Genomic DNA, 22,157 nt, shown 5'->3' on the forward strand with positions numbered 1-22,157 from the left:
CTTCTCTGCTCGAGGGAAGGTTGAGAGAAAGTGAATGGTTGCAGACAAAATCCCAAAAGCTCCCTTCCTTTTGTCCTGCCCCCACAGCTGGTTAAGCGGCGGGACCGCGTACTTGAGAGCCAGCTGGGGCAGGAGGGAAACAGCGCTGCGATTGAGCGAACACTGCGTTTGGCACACGTGCTTGCTTTAATAATACAATTGGTGTTTCTGCTTGTACATATTATTTGATCTCTGGTTATAAATGCCCCAGCGCGTGAGCAAGGCGGCCGTCTCTGTCCCCCCCCCCCCCATGCGGGAAGAGGTGAGAACCTGACACAGCTCCCTCCTCCAGGGCTTCTCCTCCTGGATGGACACGGAATGAGCGGAGTCGTGTTAAAACAATCCAATGTACCTCTCCACGTGTGCACCTGGGACCTTTGGAAACTTCATCCCATGTGGGGCAGCCCCAGTGACCTTGGTGTGCAGGAACCCTGGAGTCAGCCGACAGGTGGGAGCGACAGGACAGCTCCCCCTCAGGAAGCAACTGAGCTCGCGCTGTCCTCATGTCCAGCTCTGTGCCAGGCTGCAGGCCTGCTTGGTGGCCATCAGCTTTCTGAGCCGGACTTGGTCCAACGCCAGCCTGACTCTGATTGGCTGCCTGTCTTGAGGCCTCTTCTGGAAACTGCCTACCCTTCTCCCGAATTTCTGTTCTGGGAACCGAGCACAAGAACTCAAACTACTCACAACATCAACATTGTGGTTCACAAGAAATTTTTATATTTTTTAAAGAATTGGTTACAGTTGAGGCGCCTGGGTGGCTCAGTGGGTTAAGCCGCTGCTTCGGCTCAGGTCATGATCTCGGGGTCCTGGGATCGAGTCCCGCATCGGGCTCTCTGCTCAGCAGGGAGCCTGCTTCCTCCTCTCTCTCTCTCTGCCTCTCTGCCTACTTGTGATCTCTCTCTGTCAAATAAATAAATAAAATCTTAAAAAAAAAAAAAAGAATCGGTTACAGTAGAATATAATTGAAATAAAATGTATCACTTAGAGTAACCAGTAGCATTTTTTTTTCAGGTGTGTGTGTATGCACCTGCACACGTTTCTAGGAACAGGGTACTAATCAAACATGTATGTCTTTTTAAAAAATATCTGTTTATCTTAGGGAGAAATAGAGAGAGTGCAGCTGGGAGGGGCAGAGGGAGAGAGAGTCTGAGGCCGACTCCACATTGGGCACAGAGCCTGATGGTGACAGGGCTAGCTCAATCTCACGACCTTGAGATCGTGACCTGAGCTGAACCAAGAATCCATCACTCAATGAACTGTGCCACCCAGGCGCCCCGCAAAATGTATGTTTTAATTGTAAGTGGCCATCAGGAATGTCTGAAAACCCCTGTTCTCACCTCTAGGGTTTTGGGGAGGGTTAAATGAGATACTGCTGTATGGAGCTCTATATGAATTAAGTAGGACGATGGGTGGGCAGATGCATGGATTGACAGAGGCTCTCTAAAGTACAACGTGCCTGGGCTGCCTCGGTGGCTCAGTGGGTTAAAGCCTCTGCCTTCAGCTCAGGTCATGATCCCAGGGTCCTGGGTTCGAGCCCCGCATCGGGCTCTCTGCTCAGCGGGGAGCCTGCTTCCTCCTCTCTCTGCCTGCCTCTCTGCCTACTTGTGATCTGTCTGTCAAATAAATAAATAAAATCTTTTTAAAAAAGAGAAAGTACAACATGCCTCATTCAGGGCAGAGATGACAGAAACAGTGGGATGGAGGTGGGACCACTTCGGCTGTGGCACCACGAGTGGTAGAACTGGAAGGTCAGCGTTCCTAAAAGAGCAGGATTTCCAAAGAGACTTGAACCCTTGGTTAATCCCTAATGTAAGGAATGGGAATTTGTTCCCCTTCACCCCCATTTAGATTCCAGAAATGTTGCATCCCTTCTTTTTTTCTCTTTCAAATGAATCCAGCGGCAAATCTTCACCAACTTGACGACTGAGAAATTCGGTCTCAGTCCTGGTTATAGGATCTCTGCTTTAAAAAAAAAAAAAATCATACAATATTAGAAAATGATAATACTAATATAATAGCTACTCTAATATAATAGCTACTATTTATGAACTTCATTATGTTCCAGGCACTGTGCTAAGCACTCAAACATATGGTGTTGTTTACTCTTACTTGTGCTGTAGATACACTTATAACCCTACTTTGTGGGCGGGAAACTGGGGCTTCAGTGTCCCCAGATGTTCACTCTGAGGTCACAATCACTGTTTTTTGTTCCTGACCTGCTCTTCCTCATCCGCGGAACCCAGATGCTTCAAGTGGTCTCAAAGATGCTCCTTCTGGCAAGTCTTCCCCCGACCACAGGCTTGGGGTCTAGACTCTCATTGCCATTTTTAGAGCCTCCGCTCCAGAAGCTGGATTGCACTGGCATCCCAAAGTTGCCCCCAGACAGGAACAGGAGAGCAAGGCTGGTGCTGGACCCTGGCACTCACAGAAACAGCAATCCCACCAAAGAAGGGTTGTCCCTTTCTTGGTATTGGGCAGCAGGGTAGAAACACCTGCACTTTCTCAACCACCAGCCCCCGCTTCCCTTCTCTGACCTTCTCTGATCTTCTCTGCATCTCCATGACCCCAGACAAACCTAAATGCTGTCCTTTGAATGTGTAGAAATCTTTCTCTTTGATCTTGAGACACAAATGCACAGATAGTTGGGCTAATTTCTTGGGGGACCTCTCATGATTTCAAAGCTCCTAGCTTAAAAGTAAACCCCTCAATATTTGAGATATACCATGGGAACAAAAACTGGCAGTGGCCACGGTTCATTCCTCACCTCTTTGCAAAGAGAACCAGGTTCATTACTGCAGATGGTGGTGCATCTGGCCCTGGGGATGAGGCACACTTGCTTCAAGGTAATGGCAGCTCATGGCAACGTGTTACGTTTTGTCAGTGATTTGTGTGCAGGTGGACCGCTGGCCCATCTGGCTCAGGTCTGATCAAGGAGGAGAGGGAAACTCCTTTGGGGGTTCTTGGAAAGATTTTCGTTCCATCAGAAAAAGCCACACAAAGAAGAGAAGACACTCCTTCTTGCTTTGGATGCTGCTGTATTAAATATCAGAATATGATATTTAGGTCAGTACAACCATGAGCTAATGAACCCAAGGACAAAAGTCAGTGTTCTGAGGAGAGTTCAATGGCATGCCTGTAAGTTTTACTCTCCTTATTAAGGACATTATTGAGCCACATCATCGTCCTTGGAGTGGCAATTCCATGGACTTGTTAAGTTATAAATAAGTGTACTTGTGGTTCAAACCACTGCTTTGGGGGCATTCTTCTACTCGTGACCAAGTCTACTCCCTACAGATACATGACTCTTTCAGGCAAAGAGAAGAAACAAGTCATTGGAAAGAAAAATCTGAACAAACTTAGGGGACAAAATTCCTTGACCTAACAGTGCCTTGATCATTTCTGCCTTTGCTTATTTACTTATACAGACTCATTGTTAACAACCTGAAGCCCCAAAGCTCCCTCACGTTTAAATATAAAGTCTTTGGGTCCCTTTGTGTCTCTGACAATATTCTTCAAAAACCTTTCAGATAATCAACAAGACTTTATTGAGCACTTAGAATGTTCCAGAAGGTGCAGGGCAGTGAGGAAACCAAGACACCTAAGACACATGTCAAGTCCTTATGGGCTCGTCATCTAGTGGAGAGACAGGGAAGAAGATGCCATGAGAGCAGAGAGGAGGGACGCTCTTACACGAAACATTCCCCGCTCCCTTGGGGAATTTTGCTATAAAGCAGAAACATGTCCCATCCTTGGTAAAGTTAAAAAAGCAAGAAGGAAATCTTTCCAGATACCTCTGAAGTACAAGAGAGGAAGGGGCATGACAAAAGTTGGGGGATGAGGAAAATGATGTCGGAGATTCTAGGAAATTACCAAGGCTTTAGTTGAAGTGATTTCAGCAGAAGCTTCTTTCTGTCCTTCTTGAATCCTTCAAGGCAAGAACTCTAACATCAGGCTATTGGCTTGAATTGGGGATGAGGGGAAAATACGTGCCTGACAGCCATAACTTATAAATAGGTTTTTCTAGGTTCTTAGTGTTTCCCCCATCATCCACTGTTGCCTTGTTCATAGCTGGTTTGACAGAAATTGTCCTTTTTTTTTTTTTTTTTTTTTTTTAAGATGGCCTTTGCTGAGTTCCCCCCACACACCCATCAGGAACTTAACTGATTTTTTACTGAATCAATGATTCCCTTTATTTTGATCCTTACAGTTTTCTGAATTCTTTTTATTCATTTCAATGACCACTAACAGGTACGACCGGCATAAGCGGGTATGAACGCAAACAGAACTGGCTCTCAGGGAGTCCACAATCCAACAGGTGGGAACAAAGGCTACCCAGAGCACAGCAAAGCCAGCCCCCGTGTGCCATCAGCTGCTGGAGGCATCCTCAAAGCATCTTACCAGCCGTGTGTGCTCAAACAAGAGAATCACATGTTGGCAGAGGATGTGGAGGGAAAGCAAATCCACAGGTGAATAATAAGATCCATTTTCCTTCAAACATTCTGTTATCTGGGCTTTGCAATATGCTCCCCCAAGAAAGACAGGGAAGTTCTTGGGATGGAAGGCAGCGTGATGCTCTTGTTTTCAAAGATTTGCCCAACTTTCTTCGGTACCTTGAGTTATGATCTCAATGGTGAGTCAACAACACCATTGGTCTTACAGGACCAGCTCCTCCAGTGCCTTCAAATCCACATGACCACTTAGCCAGGCCTCTCCAAGGGCAATTCTTCTGCTTGGCCTTCTGACCCCTCTCAATCTGCTCTCTGCCTCCCAAGGCCAGGCTGATGGACTACCATCACTCCTGTGATCAACACACGGTTGGTGTGGTGCTGTGCCCTTGGGCTTCCTGTTGGGTTTGGCCAATGAGGATACCAGACAGGAAATTAGAGGAAGAAAGGAGAGTGAGGTGACCCCTGTGTCCTCCCACGGAAGGTCACTGCTCCTAAAGTAACCAGCGCTATCCCATTCTCTTTCTTGCTGGGTCCATCAATGTTACCTTTTGGGTTTTTATGTTGTCTTTGTCCTCTGCCAAGCCATACTCACAACTCGGTAATCGGTCTCTCAGGAGACAAATCTTCCTTGAGTTGTTCTCATTTGAGTGTGCCATCTGTTTCCTTTTGACTCTCACTGAGATCCTGGTAGATAGTTCTCTTGGATTCTGGCCATTGCCATGATTCCATGGTCACAGGAGGAGAAAACCAATGGGGGAAGATCCAGTCACTGAAATTCTTTCCTTTTAGAGAAGATGTCATCAAGAATGCAGAACTGCCCTTAGAAAACAAACATGGTGGCAAGGGTGTGGGATTGTTTGAGAAGCTCCTTATAGCACATTATCTGTGAACAGCTGTAGTTGGCTTTCAAACAAGGCAGTATTCTTTTGTGAAAGTTTACACACTGTAACTTAGACAAGAGAAAGTATGATTCCTGGGACATTGGTAGCAATAAATGTGTCATCGTGATAGCATGATAAGGAGAGGAGGCTGTGGCCCCAGGTCTTCAAAATCCTCTTCTCTCTGGGGAGTTTAGAATAGTGTTAAAAGTGGGATGAATCATTAGAGAAGTAAAAGTTGCTATAAATTACTCATTACAGACATGGAGTGCTTACCGTGTGCAAGGCACAACCATCACAGGCTTCCTCTGGCCCGTCTCACTTGGTCTTCACCCAGGCTTTCAGAGTAGCTACTTTTTTCTTCATAGTTTAAAGATAAAGAATTTGAAGCAGAAGAAGGTGCAATGACTCATACTTGGTCACCAAGACTCAGAATCCACATTTCTAAAAGAAGGCTAATATAACATGTGTACCAGGACTGTGGTCAAGATGAATCAAAGTCCTCTCTATCTCCTATAGAGGTCCTTCCAAGGTGGACACTCAAGGACATGAAGAAGGGCAGGGGGTCAAAGTTACAAGGGCATGGAGTTTGCTTTGCTGGTGCCCTTCTGATCTAATAACTATTTGGCCAACTTATCTGGAACTTCAGCTGAGGAGTAAAAATAACACTGAACAAAACAACCACCATTTATTTTATGTCAAGATTCTACCAAGAGCTTTGTGCAGACTATCTCCCGTCAATCCCACATAGCCTAAGAGGAAGAAAGTGTTCTTATGCTTATTCTGGGTAGTGAATAAACTGAGTCCCAAAGAAATTCAGTGACTTGCCCAGCTAATAGGTGGCAGAGCTCACATTAGAACCCAAATCCGCCCAGCTTCTGTACCTTTGCTCTTAACCTCTACTTCATGCCCTGTGCCTATTTTTATTGCATTTAACAAACATTTCAGTGTTTACTCTATGCTAGGAACTGTTCTGAACACTACAAATACTTTTTTAGTTCTCATAAAAACTTTGTGGTAGGCACTAGTGTCATCTCATTATTATGAGTGGAGAAAACTGAAGCCGAGAGAAGTTCAGTAACTTGCCCAAGATCACACAGCCTTTGCAATCCCAAGCTCCCTTTTTCTCAATTTTCAGGTACTACCGTATTTTGGGAGCGACAGGTCTGAGTTGTCTGCAGACTTATTGATGTGAACCTCTAAGCTATAGAGTTGAGTCCTTTGCAAAAGAGTGAAGGACATGTATTGGTTTTCACCTCTCAGCCTTACCATGAAACAAGTGTGGGTAGATCACGGATATCATTGGGGACACCAAGAAGATGCGAAGAGCAGATCCTCTACTGGTTTAACTTCTGTTGTCTGGGAGAACTGTCACAACATTTGTCCGCGGGCAAAAGAATTCGGCACCAAATGTCTACCAACAGGCAGCCTTAGGCTGGGAGAAATGAGCTGGAGAAAAGCCCAGTCTCTTGTTGGATAGGGACTCAGTGGATATGCTGGGCTGAACACTAAAGGTTAATTGCTCTGAGTAATACTGTGGCATTTAACCCTGGTGCCAAATGAACTGAGACAATATTGACCAAGATTCAGCCAACATCAGAATGCAAACACAAATGAAAATCCAAGTCCTTAGGCAGAGGGAGTCCAGGCAAAAATCTGAATATTCAGGAAGATCAACCAAGGCAGAGGCAAGTCTCCTCAAAACCTCAAGGGACTTATACGCCCTCGTAAACCAGCATTATGCTACGAGAAGTGCCACATGGGCAGGGTCTTTGCATATGAAACTCTGTGTGCTAGAAACCACTTTCTCTACCCTGCCAGGCCCCTGGATTTCACCTGATCGATGTCACTTCTTATGTAGCTCTCACGTATAAGATATTTCCTTCAGAATGAGACATAGGCTGAGCTAGGACATCCCATCCTCAGCTTCGTATCCCCCCCTTTGCTGACTGCTGTTTGAACATTTTTTTCCAGATTATACACGTATGTTTCTCCCTATTATCCTGTGGCCCAGATGGTGACTATATTCTTTTATTCTTTTTGTCTTTGTGTCCTTTTATAATCTCAACATGTAGTACAGACACTGGCGCATATATACTTGCTAAATGTTGAAAGCAGAAAGAATGGGTGGTGGGTGGATGGATGGATGGACAGATAGACAGACAGACGGAAGAGAGCAATGGCTGTCCTTGAATGTCCACCATGCAAGGACCTCTATAGGAGATAGAGAGGACTTTGATTCATCTTGACCACAGTCCTGGTACACGTTATATTAGCCTTCTTTTAGAAATGTGGATTCTGAGTCTTGGTGACCAAGTATGAGTCATTGCACCTTCTTCTGCTTCAAATTCTTTATCTTTAAACTATGAAGAAAAAAGTAGCTACTCTGAAAGCCTGGGTGAAGACCAAGTGAGATGGGCCAGAGGAAGCCTGTGATGGTTGTGCCTTGCACACGGTAAACGCTCCATGTCTGTAATGAGTAATTTATAGCAACTTTTACTTCTCTAATGATCCATCCCACTTTTAACACTATTCTAAACTCCTGAGAGAGAAGAGGATTTTGAGGACCAGGGACCACAGCTGGGGAGATGATGACTGGACTGGCAGGTGGAGGGAGATGATGAATTAATGGTTGGGTCCTTGGATGGATGGGTGCACAGGTGGGAGAATGGATGACTGAGTGGATGATGGAAGGGAAGCATGAATGGACAAACACATAGGGGCCTCTTAAAGGCAGTTGAGGATGGAATGACAGGATCTTCCATCTCCTGGGATTCAAAGAAACAAAGTCTTCTCAACTATAATTGGTCCATAAAATTCTGTAAATCCATTCCTGTGGAAGAAGACACCGGCCAAACTTCCCTTTTCTCATAAGGTACACGGTGTCATTTTTGGATTTCTATTCTCCTTTGAGATGGTCTAGTTTTGTTTTTTTCTTTTAAAGCAGATTTCACTTGGGTAAAAATAGGTCAATGTGGGTCATATCTGTGATTGGTCCCAAGAGTCAAAACCACACGTGTACCTGGGCCTAAGGAAGAATAACACTCAGTGGGAGTTTCCTATCCTAGCTCTCTGGCAGGGGAAAGCTACTGGGACACCACTGGTTTCTTAAGGGGGGGGGTGTGGGAGCTTGAGGAGCAAAACCATAGTGAAGTTGGTCGCTGGTCTATAGGGTCAATAACATCAACCTATGATAAGTAAAATCAGGTCTGCATTTGAATTTCAACTCTATTCTCTTACTAGTAGAGAATTTATCTAAGTTTCTTAACCTCCCTAAGCCTGACTTCAGTTATCTGTAAAATGGGAAGTTGTAATGATAGAAAAGGAGTATGAAAGAAAAGCTCGGAGACGTGTGTCCAGATTAAAAAAAAAAAAAAAGTAAAGAAAGAAATAACACAATATGCTGATTGTTCAACCAACAATAGGTTGACCTAGTCTTTGGGAGGCAAAAGTAACTGAAGTAGTAACACAAATATTCTCACTTCAATGAAATGATTAATAGTTCACTAGGAGAGCATTTTACAAATTACAGACTCCATGCCGTGATGACAGAGAAGACCAACTTACATGGTCTGTAAAGTGAGCCTTAAATAACGTGAAATCACAAAGAAGGGGAGAACGTCATTCCCTGGACAACTTGATTTCAAGGATGATTGAGTGCTTCTCATTGTGTCAAGGAGAAAGTCTTGGTTTGATGCTAGAATTTCTTTAACATCTTTTAGCAACACGATCAGGACTTGGGTGCAGATGTTGGACAGGCAAGGAAATCTAGCTAGACTGTCAGATTTTTCTTTACAATTTTTGCATTATTTTTTAATGGTATCTCTTATTTGTGGAAAATAGCACTGGTTTTCCTTTCGTGGTGGCCACATCCATGTTCCTTTGTAAATAAGTAAGATCGGAGTCAGTTTAAAGAAAATATATATGGGGGCGCCTGGGTGACTCAGTGGGTTAAGCCTCTGCCTTCGGCTCAGGTCATGATCCCAGGGTCCTGGGACCCTCTGGGACTCTCTGCTCAGTAGGGAGTCTTCTTCCCTCCCTCTCTCTCTGCCTGCCTCTCTGCCTACTTGTGATCTCTGTCAAATAAATAGATAAAACCTTAAAAAATATATATGTATATATATATATGAGTTCAGGTGGCGTGGAGTCGTGGTAGAACCAGTGGTGAGTAACGCGCGTGTGGGAAACCTTGAACAAGGAGGAAGAAGGTGCAAACATCTGGTTATACTGAGTAATATACATGCCCACCCACAAAGAACTCGCCGTCTTTTTTTCTAGGTTTCTGTTTCGATCCGACGGAGCGAGTGGTGCGGCTCCACAGAAATGGTCTCTCATCTTCTCAACTTCAGTTCTCTAGGGAGGCTATGACGACCCAGATGTCCCCCCCCCCGACCCCGAGGTTGGGGGGGTTGGGAAATCTCCTTCCCCCAACGGAAGGAAACACACTCACAAAACTCCCCGCAGGCCACTTCTCCACAAGTGTAACAGGAAGATGTGTGGACGTCGCTTGACAGCTTGGTCAGGACTCACAGACTCAAGTGTCTACAGGGGTCAAAAAGACCCAGGGCACAAGATACATACTTCAGTATAAATGTTCCACCTAAAAAAGAACTTGATGCTGGGGCATTTTTTCATTTTGTGTGTTTTAAAAAAATACAATAATGATAAAAATTTAATCATTATATATATGTGTGTGTGTGTGTACACATACACACACACATACACACACACATAAAATAGTGATGTGTCAAGTGAAAAAAATCATCCTTGTAGTTTGAAAGACAGACATACTTTGCATGTGAAGTGTATACAATCCTATTTCTATACATAGAGAAACAAAGTATTATGGATTAGATTATATAACTTGTGGCAGCTCAAGGATGTCCTCATAGGAAATAAATAGGGAAGGATTTTGGGACTCAGGGCCGGACACAGAGGGAGAGAGAATCATAGGGACCCAGATGAACGGGAGAGCACGTGTTGCTTTAGAAAGTGCATCAAACATTTAGTCCCGATCAACTGAGGTAAAAGATATTGCCAAACCCTTGTATTTTTTAATAAGAATTCAACACTGTGAATTATTATATGCAGCTCCCTGCTTATTAAATGTTGGCAATTAATTTATTTTTAAAAACATTCTTTCCTGGGGCGCTTGGGTGGCGAAGCTGGTTAAATCTCTCACTCTTGGTTCCAGTTTGGGTCATGATCTGAGGGTCCTGAGATCGAGCCCCGTGTCGAGCTCCATGCTCAGTGCAGAGTCTGGTTAAGACCCTCCGTCCTTTGGCTCTTCCCCACTCTCTTTCCTTAAAATAAATAAATGTTTAAAAAATATATTTTAATTAAAAAATTAAAAAACCAAAAAGCACTCTTTCCTCCGCAACATCATGGAGAATTAGTCACTGAGATTGTGACCCTCATCTGATTTATTTGTACTCTACCTTGGATGAGTTATGAAACCCGATCAGTGTGGAGCTTGAGTGCTGGCCGGAGAAAGAGGTTGGGTGTCAGGATTCAGTTGTTTTGGCAGCTGACAAAGAATAAAAACAAATGTCCAGTAAGCACACGACGACATTTTCAACCTCATGTTACCAAGGGGAAAACATCCAAGACAGAATACTGATGGGAGACCATTGTTTTTTACTAAGCAGATGCAACATATTTTTTTACTGCTAATGCCCGATTTGAACCCGTACACAAATAAACAGTCTTTCTCACACATTGATGTATTCATTCATCCATCCGTCTGTAGAAATACAGATTTGAGTGATACGCAGTCCCTGACTTCAGGAGGTCCTTTAATTGGAGAGGAATTTGGCTACACACACACACACACATACACACACACACGTATACTATATTATATGTATATGTATGTATATCAGATGCCTTTAGAACATGACTACCCTTTTTTTTTTTTTTAAGATTCCACCTATTTATTTATAGACAGAGATCACAAGTAGGCAGAGAGGCAGACAGAGAGAGAGGGAGGAAGCAGGCTCCCCCCTGAGCGGAGAGCCTGATGCAGGGCTCGATCCCAGGACCCTGAGATCATGACCTGAGCCAAAGGCAGAGGCTTTAACCCACTGAGCCACCCAGGCACCCCAGAACATGACTACCCTTTGATCCAACACTGGAAATGCTTCCGAGAGAAAATTCCAGAACAAGTCTGCATTAATGTTGCTACGAAGATGTTCATCCCTCTGCTGTGTTTATAACGGCAGAACATGTCATGTGTCAAACACTTAAATATCCAACATGGCCAGGTGGTTGATTCGTCTATGGCACAGCCACTCAAAGGGACCCCTGGCCCTATTTTGGACGATGTATTTGGCGTGGTATAGAACGGTAAACAAGCAAACAAGATGTTGACTTCAAAACAGTCCATCAAAATCTCTAATATATGTGTGATGTTGATATGAAAGAAGAGAAATACTAAAAGAGAATATTTCTCAGTGATAGGATTATAGACTTATGTCTTTCATATGTTGCTCCCTGTATCTTTGATAAGAACATCTATTCCTTCCACAATAAGGGGGAGAAAAGGAGCAGTATTTTAAGTTTTGATCTTTAGAACTCCTCACACTGTTAGAAATTCTTGGGGACCCCAATATGCTTTTATTCATTTCAGTTAGAGTCATCAATGTTAACCATATTAGAAATTAAAACTAAAAATTATAGGGACACCTGGATGACTCAGTGGGTTAAAGCCTCTGCCTTCAGCTCAGGTGATGATCTCAGGGTCCTGGGATTGAGCCCCACATTAGGCTCTCTGCTCAGCGGGGAGCCTGCTTCCTCCTCTCTCTTTCTGCCTGCCTCTCTGCCTACTTGTGATCTCTGTCAAATAAGTAAATAAAATCTTTTTAAAAAAACTAAAACCTTTAAAATATTATTTCATTTTAAAATAATAACAATAATAAACTCATTTTGTGTTAACAAGAATAACATTTTGATGAAAAATAACTATTTTTTCCCAATAATTTCCAATTAATCTATTTGGTTTGTTCCAGAGCGGGGTGGGGGGGGGAGCAAAAATATGGTATTGACATATTTTAAAATATGAAATATTTGAAATACCATATTGAAAATATGGTATTGACATGTTAAACAGATTTGCAAAAATAGAGAACATTCTCCATTTTGGCAAATCTCTTTAATTTCCGCCCTAATGGCAGACAGCTGGGTTCTCATATCCGATCCTGTGTTCAGTATGTTTCTGTAAGTTTTTTGGGTTCAAGTACATGAAGAAAATCCAGCCCCATACAGGTCTACACTTAGAAGAGGAAGAAGCATTTTAATAGTCTTTTCAAGTTATAAAGTGCACCATGATCCTACACTTGACAAGGGATAGCTCCTGAAAATCAGTTGCAGGGAGAAATCTAAAACCTTATCAATGAACTGCTTGTTCTCTCTGCACCTGTGAGGGGACGAGAGTGGACAAGACAAATAGGCTGTCAGTATTATAATGAAGACTGTGTGACTTCTTGGGCTCCTTGAGAGGGTCAAGGATATCCATGAATTCCTGGACCACACTTTGGGAATCACCATCTAAATCATACACAAGCAAGTAGGTCATTCTAGGGAGGTGGCCTAGGACAGCTAACTCCATTTTTGTTATTGTTTTTTGTTTTGATTTTTTAGATGACATTTTGAATTATTCTCTTTTTCTCATGGGCATCTCAATGTAAAAAAAAAAAATTAAAACTTTCTCAAGGCCGTCATCATAAACTGGTCCCACGGGCAGCAGATTCTGAGATGGGAATTCACGCAGGAATGCTGCTCTGAATCACCTGAGAGGGACAGAAGGAAGCAGGGCTGGGCAGCAGGAGGCAGACCGTGCTGTCTGGTCTCACCGTGCTCTCGGTCAGCTGGGGAGCTTCCCGCTAAGTCAACCTTTGACAGCTGCCCCCCAACTGAAGCGTGTGGACCAGGTCTTTATCTCTATACCCACAAGTCCTTGGAGGCTGACTGCCACAGGAAGGAACAAGGTGTGGGGGGAGAGTGAGTCCCAGAAGGAGCAAGAGCTGTCTACAGCCAACCCTTCCAGAAGCTGGGGAATGCACTGTTGGTGCTGGAGGGGTGGTCTGGGCAGGGCACCTCAGCCACACGGTTGTCCATGCCCGAGTTGGGATGAGAACCCATCTCTCTGTTTGCCTCTTGAGCCTCCGTAAAGAGACCCTCTGAACACTGCTTCATCTCATGTCGGCTCTGCACATCCACACATTGTCGATGACCATGACCCCGGGCTGATCTGACGCAAACGGGCACAGGAAGAAAGGATGAAGGCTGCGCAGCTGGCATTCAGCTCTCCGCTCCCCTTGCTGGGAGAATGTTCTCCACCTGTCCTAGGCAAATCCGAAAATCAGGCTCCTGTGCCGTTCGCTCGGGTGATGAGAATAAGCTTATGAATCAAGAAAAGGAGAGGAAAACATGGAAATGATGCCTTGAGAAGACCGTCTTGCATCTGAAGTGTTAATACTGATCAAGTGAAATATTTGACATGGAAATCCACACCCATCATTTAAGACCAGGGTGAAGGGTCACAGGTCCTGGGGTCGCAAAGGCGCATGACAGCCCCAGAGCCTTAGCGAGCGCAGCCGCCGCCTGGGTCTCTCCGGCACAATAACCTTCTCTCCATTCTGGAAGCCCCATAAAAGAAATCTCCAGTCGGCTTCCGTCTTGTAGCTCACGTTTGCTCTCATGCAGCAAGGAAAAATCAAGGATGTTCCCTTTCAGGGCTTCTCAGGAATTCCCACCCCCTTTCCTGTAAGCAGGAAGAGAAAACAAGACAGACCTTGCCTGTCCTCGGGTCGGGTTTACCACCTCTTGCTTCATTCGCTGCGAGAAGGAAAACCTCCTGAGAGTCCACGCGATGAGGGACAATGATTCGCATCTCATCATCCCGTATTTCCAGCTCTCCCTGCAGGAGTATTTACAGATGCTTCTAATTTAAAACCGCTTTCTGACAGACATCCCCCTGCCGCAGAGCCCATCAGCCACCTCCCAGGGTCTGCAGTTTTGTTTTATCCTGCGGTCACCACAAGGAAGACTCGGAACATGCCAGAAAAGCAGCAGAAGAGAGATTCCTCTCCTCTTGCCACCCCCAAGAACACGAGTTAGCACGGAAGCCATTCATTGTCATGACGAAAGGAAAGAACCCAATGCCTGAAATTGTGGGGGGTCTCACAGGGTTTGATTTCCTTGCTACTTCGTGAAGACTCAGGGGCTTTCTCAGTGGCCTCTCCGGGCTGTGCGCTCCCTCCCATGGCTTTGACCTCCGCGCAGACTCTGAGACATGCCTCTTCTCCGAGCCTCCGTTTCCTCCTTACCCAAATAGAAACTCGTTGGGTGAAGATTATAAAGAACACACTGGCTAACGTATAAGAAAAAGATCTGAAAAATACCCAGTGATGGGGGCGGGGTGCAAAAAGACAAAAGTGCAGATTAGATGTATCTGGCTCAGCCGAAGCAGGGTGGGCAGGCAGGCCCCTTGGCTCAGTGATCAAAAACACGGGTGACACGGAGGCTGCACGTAGGAGGACGGAGTGTTGGCAAGGCTGGCTCGGGAGGGGTCCCCGTGGGGTGCTGGAGAGGATTCAGATTGCCAGGGGACCCTTTGTGACACAGCGACCGACTGCACACCAGATTCCGGGAAAGCAAGTGGATCTCTGACAACTTGGTGAGTCTGTCAATATTTGCAGAGGGGTGGAGACTGTAAAGTAAGAAGATGAAGCAGCAAACCGAGTCAGGAGATGTTGATGGCGAACACCACCTAATGTCTGTAGGGCCGAGAGAAACTCTTTTCTTCGTGAGTTCCTGCAGTGTGGACACTAGGGAGTGAATTCTTCCACCAGAACGTTCGTGTTTCCCAGCACCGGCGGCTACCTCCCTCCAGACAGGGCCCTGAGCTTGGGTGAATGCTCTGTGGTCCCCATTTTGAAATTCTTGAATAATTTTGTCTTTGAACTTGTGTTGGGGAAGCAGGAACAGCCAGACCCGGCTCCCCGACGGTACCCCGCGCCGGCCAGGATGGGCAGCAACTGGCACTGGGGAAGCAAAATGGCCTGGATGTTCAGCGAGGCAATGCGCTTTACATTCACAATGCATTTACAATGTTCTTGTAAAACAAAACACGCCCTGGCCAGAATGTAGGTCCCCGCGAACGCCTGCCCATCGATGTTTACAGCAGCTCTGTTCACAATGGCCAAAACTTGAGAATGATCGAGAGGTCCTTAGCAGGTGAATACCATTATTATTATGTTATTCAGCCTAAGAAGATACAAACTATCAAGCCGTGAAAAGGCATGGAGGAAACTTAAGCTTAGATTACTGAGAGACGTCAGTCTGAAAAGGCTCCCTCTTGTATGAACCCAATATACGACACTGAAACGGGAGAAAGGACGGGATGTTAAAAAAAAAATAAAATTACTGGTTTCGCAGGGCTGGGGGAGAGGAGGAATGCATACGGAGAGCACAGAGGACCTTTCGGGCAGTGGTGTTACTCTGTGCGGTACAAGAGCCGCCCCGTGTCATTGTACATTTGCCCAATCCCATAGAATGGATAACCCCAGAGGGAACTCTAACGTGAACTACGGACTTGGTGTGATTATGATGTGTCCGCGTAGGTTCATCCAGTTGTAAAAGATGTCCCACTCTGGTGGGGGTGCGATCACGGCAGAGGCTGTGCGCTGGAGGGATATGAGTTCTCTGAAAAAAGGGAAAGTCTTTTTAAAAAGCTGATGGTCGGGGCGCCTGGGTGGGTTAAAGCCTCTGCCTTCGGCTCGGTTCATGATCTCAGGGTCCTGAGATCAAGCCCGGCATCGGGCTCTCTGTTTGGCAGGGAGCCTGCTTCCTCCTCTCTCTCTGCCTGCCTCTCTGCCTACTTGTGATCTCTGTCTGCCAAATAAATAAATAAAATTAAAAAAAAAAAAAAGAAAGCTGATGGTCCCTGAGGCATATCTGTGAGCAGAGAAGTCCTGCACGGCGCACACCCCCCCCAGTCCATTGTGTCCCGCTCACACATAGCACTCGTGACGCCCCACGGGCAAAGAACCCCAGAGGGACCCGTGGTGGGTGGGGAACCAGCCAACCTCAGTGTGAGTTCCAGGTAAGTGTGTTATACCTACAGCTGAGTGTGTAGGGACGCTGACAGCCCTGAGAAGTCATGCTTTCTTCAAATCGGAAATCGTTTCAAGTGCACAAAGAAGGCAACACATTCTTGAAAACAGGAATAACCAAAGAACTCTGTCCTATCCTTTCTTCCTCTTGTCACCTCCCTACAACAGCCAAGGGCTGAAAAAGATGTCACGGAAAGGGAGAGATGGGGCGGTCCGCAGCTTTTCCTTTTAACCCTTCCTTACTCACCGGCGAACTGAAGGTGGAGAGTGTTGGCGGAGCGTGTGAGTATCTAAAAGTGACGATTACTCCACTATGTTTGTGTGACATTTACTCGAAGTAAGAATGAGATACAGACGCTCGCACAAGCTACAAATACGTTGTGGGATTCTCGGGATTCTGCCTGTGAATGCATTGCATGTGAACCCACGTTGCACAGTATTCGGATGAATGGTAAAATTCACATGAATAATTTAACATTTTAATTCTTCCTTACTTAGAAGAACTTTGAATAGCAAAGGAAATACGTAAGAAGCCAAGAGAGAGAGACTGTGGAAAAAAGGAAAATGCTTTATATATATATTTTAAGATTTTATTTACTTATCTGACAGAGAGAGGGAGAGAGAGCACAAGCAGAGGGAGCAGCAGGCAGAGGGAGAGGGAGAAGCAGACTCCCCGCTGAGCAAGGAGCCCGATTTGGGACTCGATCCCTGGACCTTGAGACCAGGACCTGAGCCAAAGGCAGATTCAACCGACTGAGCCACCCAGGTGCCCCTGAAAGTGCTTTATACTTTAGCACCTCAAATAGTACTTTCCCTGCTTCGACAACAAGGGGCTCTGCATTTTCCTTTCTCACTGGCTCCTGGAAATCCCAGAGCCAGCCCCGCCCCCCCGCCACGGCTATGAAGTTAACATCGACCGAGGACCACAATATGCCAGACAAGCTGTTAAGTGTCCCACACAGATAATGACCCTTAATGGCCCGGCTCGCTCCTATCCCCAAAGAGTAAGACGTCGTCCACACGGCAGTTACTGTCACAACACCTGTGAGTGAGCCGGTCCAAACGAGAAAGGCTTGTCGAGCACCTGCTCTGTGGCCGGAAGGCGCCCATCTCGTTTTGCAGAGCGCTAGGATCGGGGGTGCAAAGATAAGCGCAAAACCAACACAGAGGAGGGGGGCCAACGGAGACAGGGGGCAAAGTGGCTGCTTGCCATCACACAGCCCGTCGATCAGAGTCACGATCTGATCCCAGGCCCGGAGCCCAAGCTCATGAGCCCCTGGAGCAGGCTGCCTCGATGATGATGCTGGCCCCGTGTGCGTGCGTGGCAGATGCTTAATAATTACGTTTATTACATCCCAGATTTAAAGATCCAGCGCTGAGCTAGAACTGAGTTTACTGCCTTCGTTGTGGGGTGTCCGATTGTGAATTCACTATCTGTTTAAATAGTTTGCCTGTCCCTGAAATGTTGCTCTCTGAAAGGGGCTTTCTCTGGCCCTCCCTGTTTCTCTCTCTCTCTCTGCAGCCTTGGCTTTGTTTCATGATGAGGATCACACTCTGTAATTCTATGTTTGTTTGTAGGACTCTGTGTTCAATTGCAGTGAGCCTAGAGTGGGGCGGGGACACGGTTCCTCCCCAATTTAAGCCCAGGGCTATATATAGCCTGGTGCTCAGCAAGTAGTTGATCGACATGGGCGCTTGGGTGAGCACATTAATGAATAAAGCCACAATAATTATTAGTTCGCTTTTCTCCTGCGTGTTTTCCCAAGAACACTGAATAGTATTTGCCATGTTTCTCTTTTTGCATTGGCTGTTAGGAAGCTCAAAGCCACATCTGTGAGCCATCACAGCAAGCCTGTAAATCCACCTGAATATTTATTTCTGACCTTGAATGTACACATTGAAGTACTCCCTCTTACTGCCCCTCTTCTTTTGTTATTTTTTAAAATTTCCAATATGTCACTGCAATTTTTTATTTTTTAATTTTTTATATTTTTAAAGATTTTATTTATTTATTTGACATAGAGAAAGATCACAAGTAGGCAGAGAGGCAGGCAGAGAGAGAGGGAGAAGCAGGCTCCCTGCTGAGCAGAGAGCCTGATGAGGGGCTCGATCCTAGGACCCTGGGATCATGACCTAGGCCGAAGGCAGTGGTTTAACCCACTGAGTCACCCAGGTGCCCCTCTTTTGCTATTTTTAACTGATGCTCCCGTCTTGTATTACATATGCCCTTGTGAGACACTTTAATAAATATCCCTGCTGAAATTCAGTAAATCCAGCAGGCTGTCTTGAATTTCTAGCCTGCAGAGAGAAAGAATGTCCTTTTCCATGCCATCCTCGGTCTTCAGAACATTAAGCCACCCTTAGATTGCCTGCTTTCCCATGTCCAAAGCCCACTGGGAGGGATGTTTCTGGGCCTGGGGCCAGGGCAGTGGGTGAGATGCTCGTTCCTTCCTACGAGGTGGCGGGGCAGTGGAGGTGGTGTTCTAGAAGAAATGAAGGCAAAAGGCAGACAGAACTGCAAAACCTTACAGAACGTGTTTTCCCAGCTCTGGCCATGGCCCGTGGTTACCGGGGAAGGGAATCAGCAACCCAGGTCAACCCGAGCAGGTACGGGGGGGTGGGGGTGGGGGGGCCTGGCCAGGATGCTTGGAGTGCCAGGCAGGCCTTAGTGCGGGAGAAGTCAGGTGCTGGGTTCTGATTGGAGAGGTGAGAACAGCGCCTGCAGCCAGGAAGAGACCCTGCTTCTGTGGGAGGATCCCTGGGGAGGAGGGCCTCACCCAGACGACTGTTTGCCCTGCTCTGTGTGTTCAGCCGGCAGGCTCCGGAGGAGGAAGCAAAGGGCAGGGAGCCGGGCCCAGCTGCCTGCCTAGCTCTGGGCTGCACCAGCTGGAGACAAGGCACCCTGAGCAGGAGCAGCTCCGGGGGACTCCAGGGGACTGCAGACACTCCCGCCAGGGGCTCGACAGGTAACAGCTTCCAGATTAGGCTTGTTTGTGGTCAGCGGCGATATCTAGACGCCAGGCATCCGAGGATTGAGTTCAATCCCAGCTCTGCCACTGATTGACTGTGTGGCCTTGGGTGTGTGTGAGCCTCAGTTTTGCCGTCTGTGAAATGGATCCAAAGATAGTCGTGCCAAATGGGTCATAGAAAGATTGTATGGCCACGTAGGTGGTGTCAGGTGTGAAGCAACAGAAAAAGCTCCAGTTTGCTTGGAACGATGGAGAGCCATTTCCAGTGTAAGACCTGGGGTAAGAAATCAGCAGACAAAGGGGTGTGCTATGGGATTTGGGGACATTGTCAGGACAAGAGTCCCCCTAGGAAAGCTGACTCTGAGTCTCTGCCAAGGGGCATGGTCTAAGGATGTGGAGGAGAAGGGAAGAAGGACTCCTTGTGTGAATCTGGTTCTTTACATCAATTGTCTTATTTAACATTCAAAGCCGTCCTTCGAGGCGGGTGCTGGGTTCAAATCCCAGCGGCAGGACTCCAGAAGTTGGCATTGCCCTCTGAAACTCCCTCCTGCCTTGAAGCACCGAGGTGATGAGAGGGTGGGTGTCTGCGGCCAGATGTCTCGGGCTGGTGGGCGTCCTGGGGCAGGTTACTCCTCCTCCCTGGGCTTCCTGTCCTCGAGTGTTGAGATCCAAGCAGACACTGTGCACTGATCAATGCTGGCTTTTGTTTCTATTGTCATCATCACCTCTGCCTGACAATTCGGGAGAGGAGGCAGGGCCAGTGGGGAGAACTTCCAGGTCTCCCTGGTTTCCCAGAATGGAGCTGAGACCTGGTCCATTTGGGATTCGAGTGAAGGGAGTGAGGCACGCACGGGTGTGCAGAATTTAAGAGACACCAAGAAACTCAGTCATCCAGATAAACTATATATATATATATATATATATATATATATATATATTTGGGGGGAGTAGGGGCAGAAAGAGAGGGAGAAAGAATCTTGAGCAGGAACCTGACACAGGGCTCCATCTCACCACCCTGAGATCATGACCGGAGCTGAAATCAATCATGGGATGCTTAACCAACTGAGCCACCCGGGTGCCCCAAGATAAATTATATTTTAAAGCAATATTTAAAAAATAAAATTAATGCCAAAACATCCACAAGGAACAAAATAACGGGTTAAGTAAAGACAGGTTCCGTAACAGCATTACTGTGTTTTTTTGTGTGCTGTGTTAAATGCTGTGTTAAATGCTGTGTTAGAAATATAATCTTTGTCTCGATGGCTTGAGTTTTCCGGCTCCCCCTTAAATTTTGCACAGGGGGTAAGTGCCTGATGCACCCACCATCCACGGCGGTGGGGTGGGGGGTGCTGCTGAGACACCGCTGGCTTCAGGCCTGGGGTGTATCTGTCCTGCTTTGCCCCCAAAGTAGCCAAGAGAGGAGTGTGCTAAAGTCGTTTTCTATTTAGGGGGCCGTAAGAGACGCAAGGCCAAGTCCCCAGGCCTGGAGAATTCTTTTCAGGTTTCTGAACTCGGGAACGGTTGGTTGTCTTTTTACCAAGAAGTCCTGTGCTTCTGGAGAGCCAACGGCCCGTCGGGACCCATCCTGGCCGGTCTCCTCCGTCCTGCTGGGGGGACACGTGCTGACGGTCGCACTGTTGGCAGCTCCTCTTACCGTCGCCCAGCACTGGGAATAGTTATGGATGTGACAGCCTGACGCACCGGAGCCAGGATCGACCCCTGCTCTGCCACCTTAGGGCTTTCTGATCTGGGGCCGGGTAGGCGGAGGAGGTGGGAGTTACTCTTGTTTATACACTTAATCACCAACGTCCATTAAAGAAGGCAGGACCAGCCCTGCACCTGTCCTCGCCGGGTGTGCGCTCTGGAGGCGACGGGAATGCCTCCCTGTGCCTCAGTTTCCTTATCTGTGTAGTGGTGGAACCATGGGGTGCTCTAAGGAAAAACGGAGACAATGAAAGTAAAGTTCCTGGCCCCAGGGCCAGGACTAGGATGAAGCAAGCAAGGCACTGGAGGGCAAAATCCAGGGCTGGGGAAGGGGACGCTCATTTCCAAGTGTGGATTGTGCACTTGGAAAGAGAATGGCTGCTTGCATTCCGTACCTGGGGGCCTCTCTGGCCCCACCTGGCTCGGAGGGAGCCTTCAGATAATGCTACCCGCTGCACGATTAGCTGGAAGACGCTTGGTGACACGAAGAGTAAGAGAGTAAGCTCTAAGTCTTCTAGGCACATCCACCATTTATAAGCACATAACCTGAGTGTTCCCATAGCAAGATATCAACTACCGAGTGTTCCTGAAACACCCCATGTGATTCTGATAAGGGGACCTCTTCTCCTGGGCCCACATGGTCCATTCTACGGCACAGGACTTGGGGAGCACAGCAAAGGATGGATTTCAGTCCTCATGTGCCCCCTTGTGCAGGAGGCAACCTGTACCACTGTACGTTGGAGACCCTCAGAGAGTCTACCGCTCCCAGCATTGTGCTGGGGAACGCAAGGAGACGCAGGGTCATGGGACCTGGCAGAGCAGGTTTGGTCTCTTTGCTCATTTGATCTTGCCTTTGGAGTCGGGGGACAGAGAGCTTGCTCTGCTGGGTGCGCCAGATGGCTCTGTTGGCACGGCCCTCAACTGGGTGGTGGGGAGAACCCACGGCTTGCCTACATTCCATGGCGTTGATCTAAGGTGTTTCTGCTTACTTGGTGACTAATCCTG

General features: G+C 46.8%; 1 protein-coding gene across 13 annotated transcripts in view; it reads left to right on the forward strand.

Annotated features, from left to right (window-relative positions):
• Positions 1-19,176: 19,176 nt before the first annotated feature.
• Positions 19,177-22,157, forward strand: part of BCAS1 (brain enriched myelin associated protein 1) — a 93,355-nt gene continuing 90,374 nt past the window's right edge. For 3 of the 13 annotated variants that reach the window (XM_045082061.1, XM_045082063.1, XM_045082066.1), the window contains exon 1: positions 19,227-19,445. The gene's annotated coding sequence lies outside the window, so the exon portion shown is untranslated. Of the gene's footprint in view, positions 19,446-22,157 lie in introns of all 13 variants that reach the window. The other 10 variants (XM_013060225.2, XM_045082067.1, XM_045082068.1 and 7 more) reach the window with 6 other exon arrangements.

The sequence above is a fragment of the Mustela putorius genome, unplaced genomic scaffold (assembly GCF_011764305.1).
Source record: "Mustela putorius furo isolate JIRA1106 unplaced genomic scaffold, ASM1176430v1.1 tig00000592_pilon_pilon_pilon, whole genome shotgun sequence".
Lineage (NCBI taxonomy): Eukaryota > Metazoa > Chordata > Mammalia > Carnivora > Mustelidae > Mustela > Mustela putorius.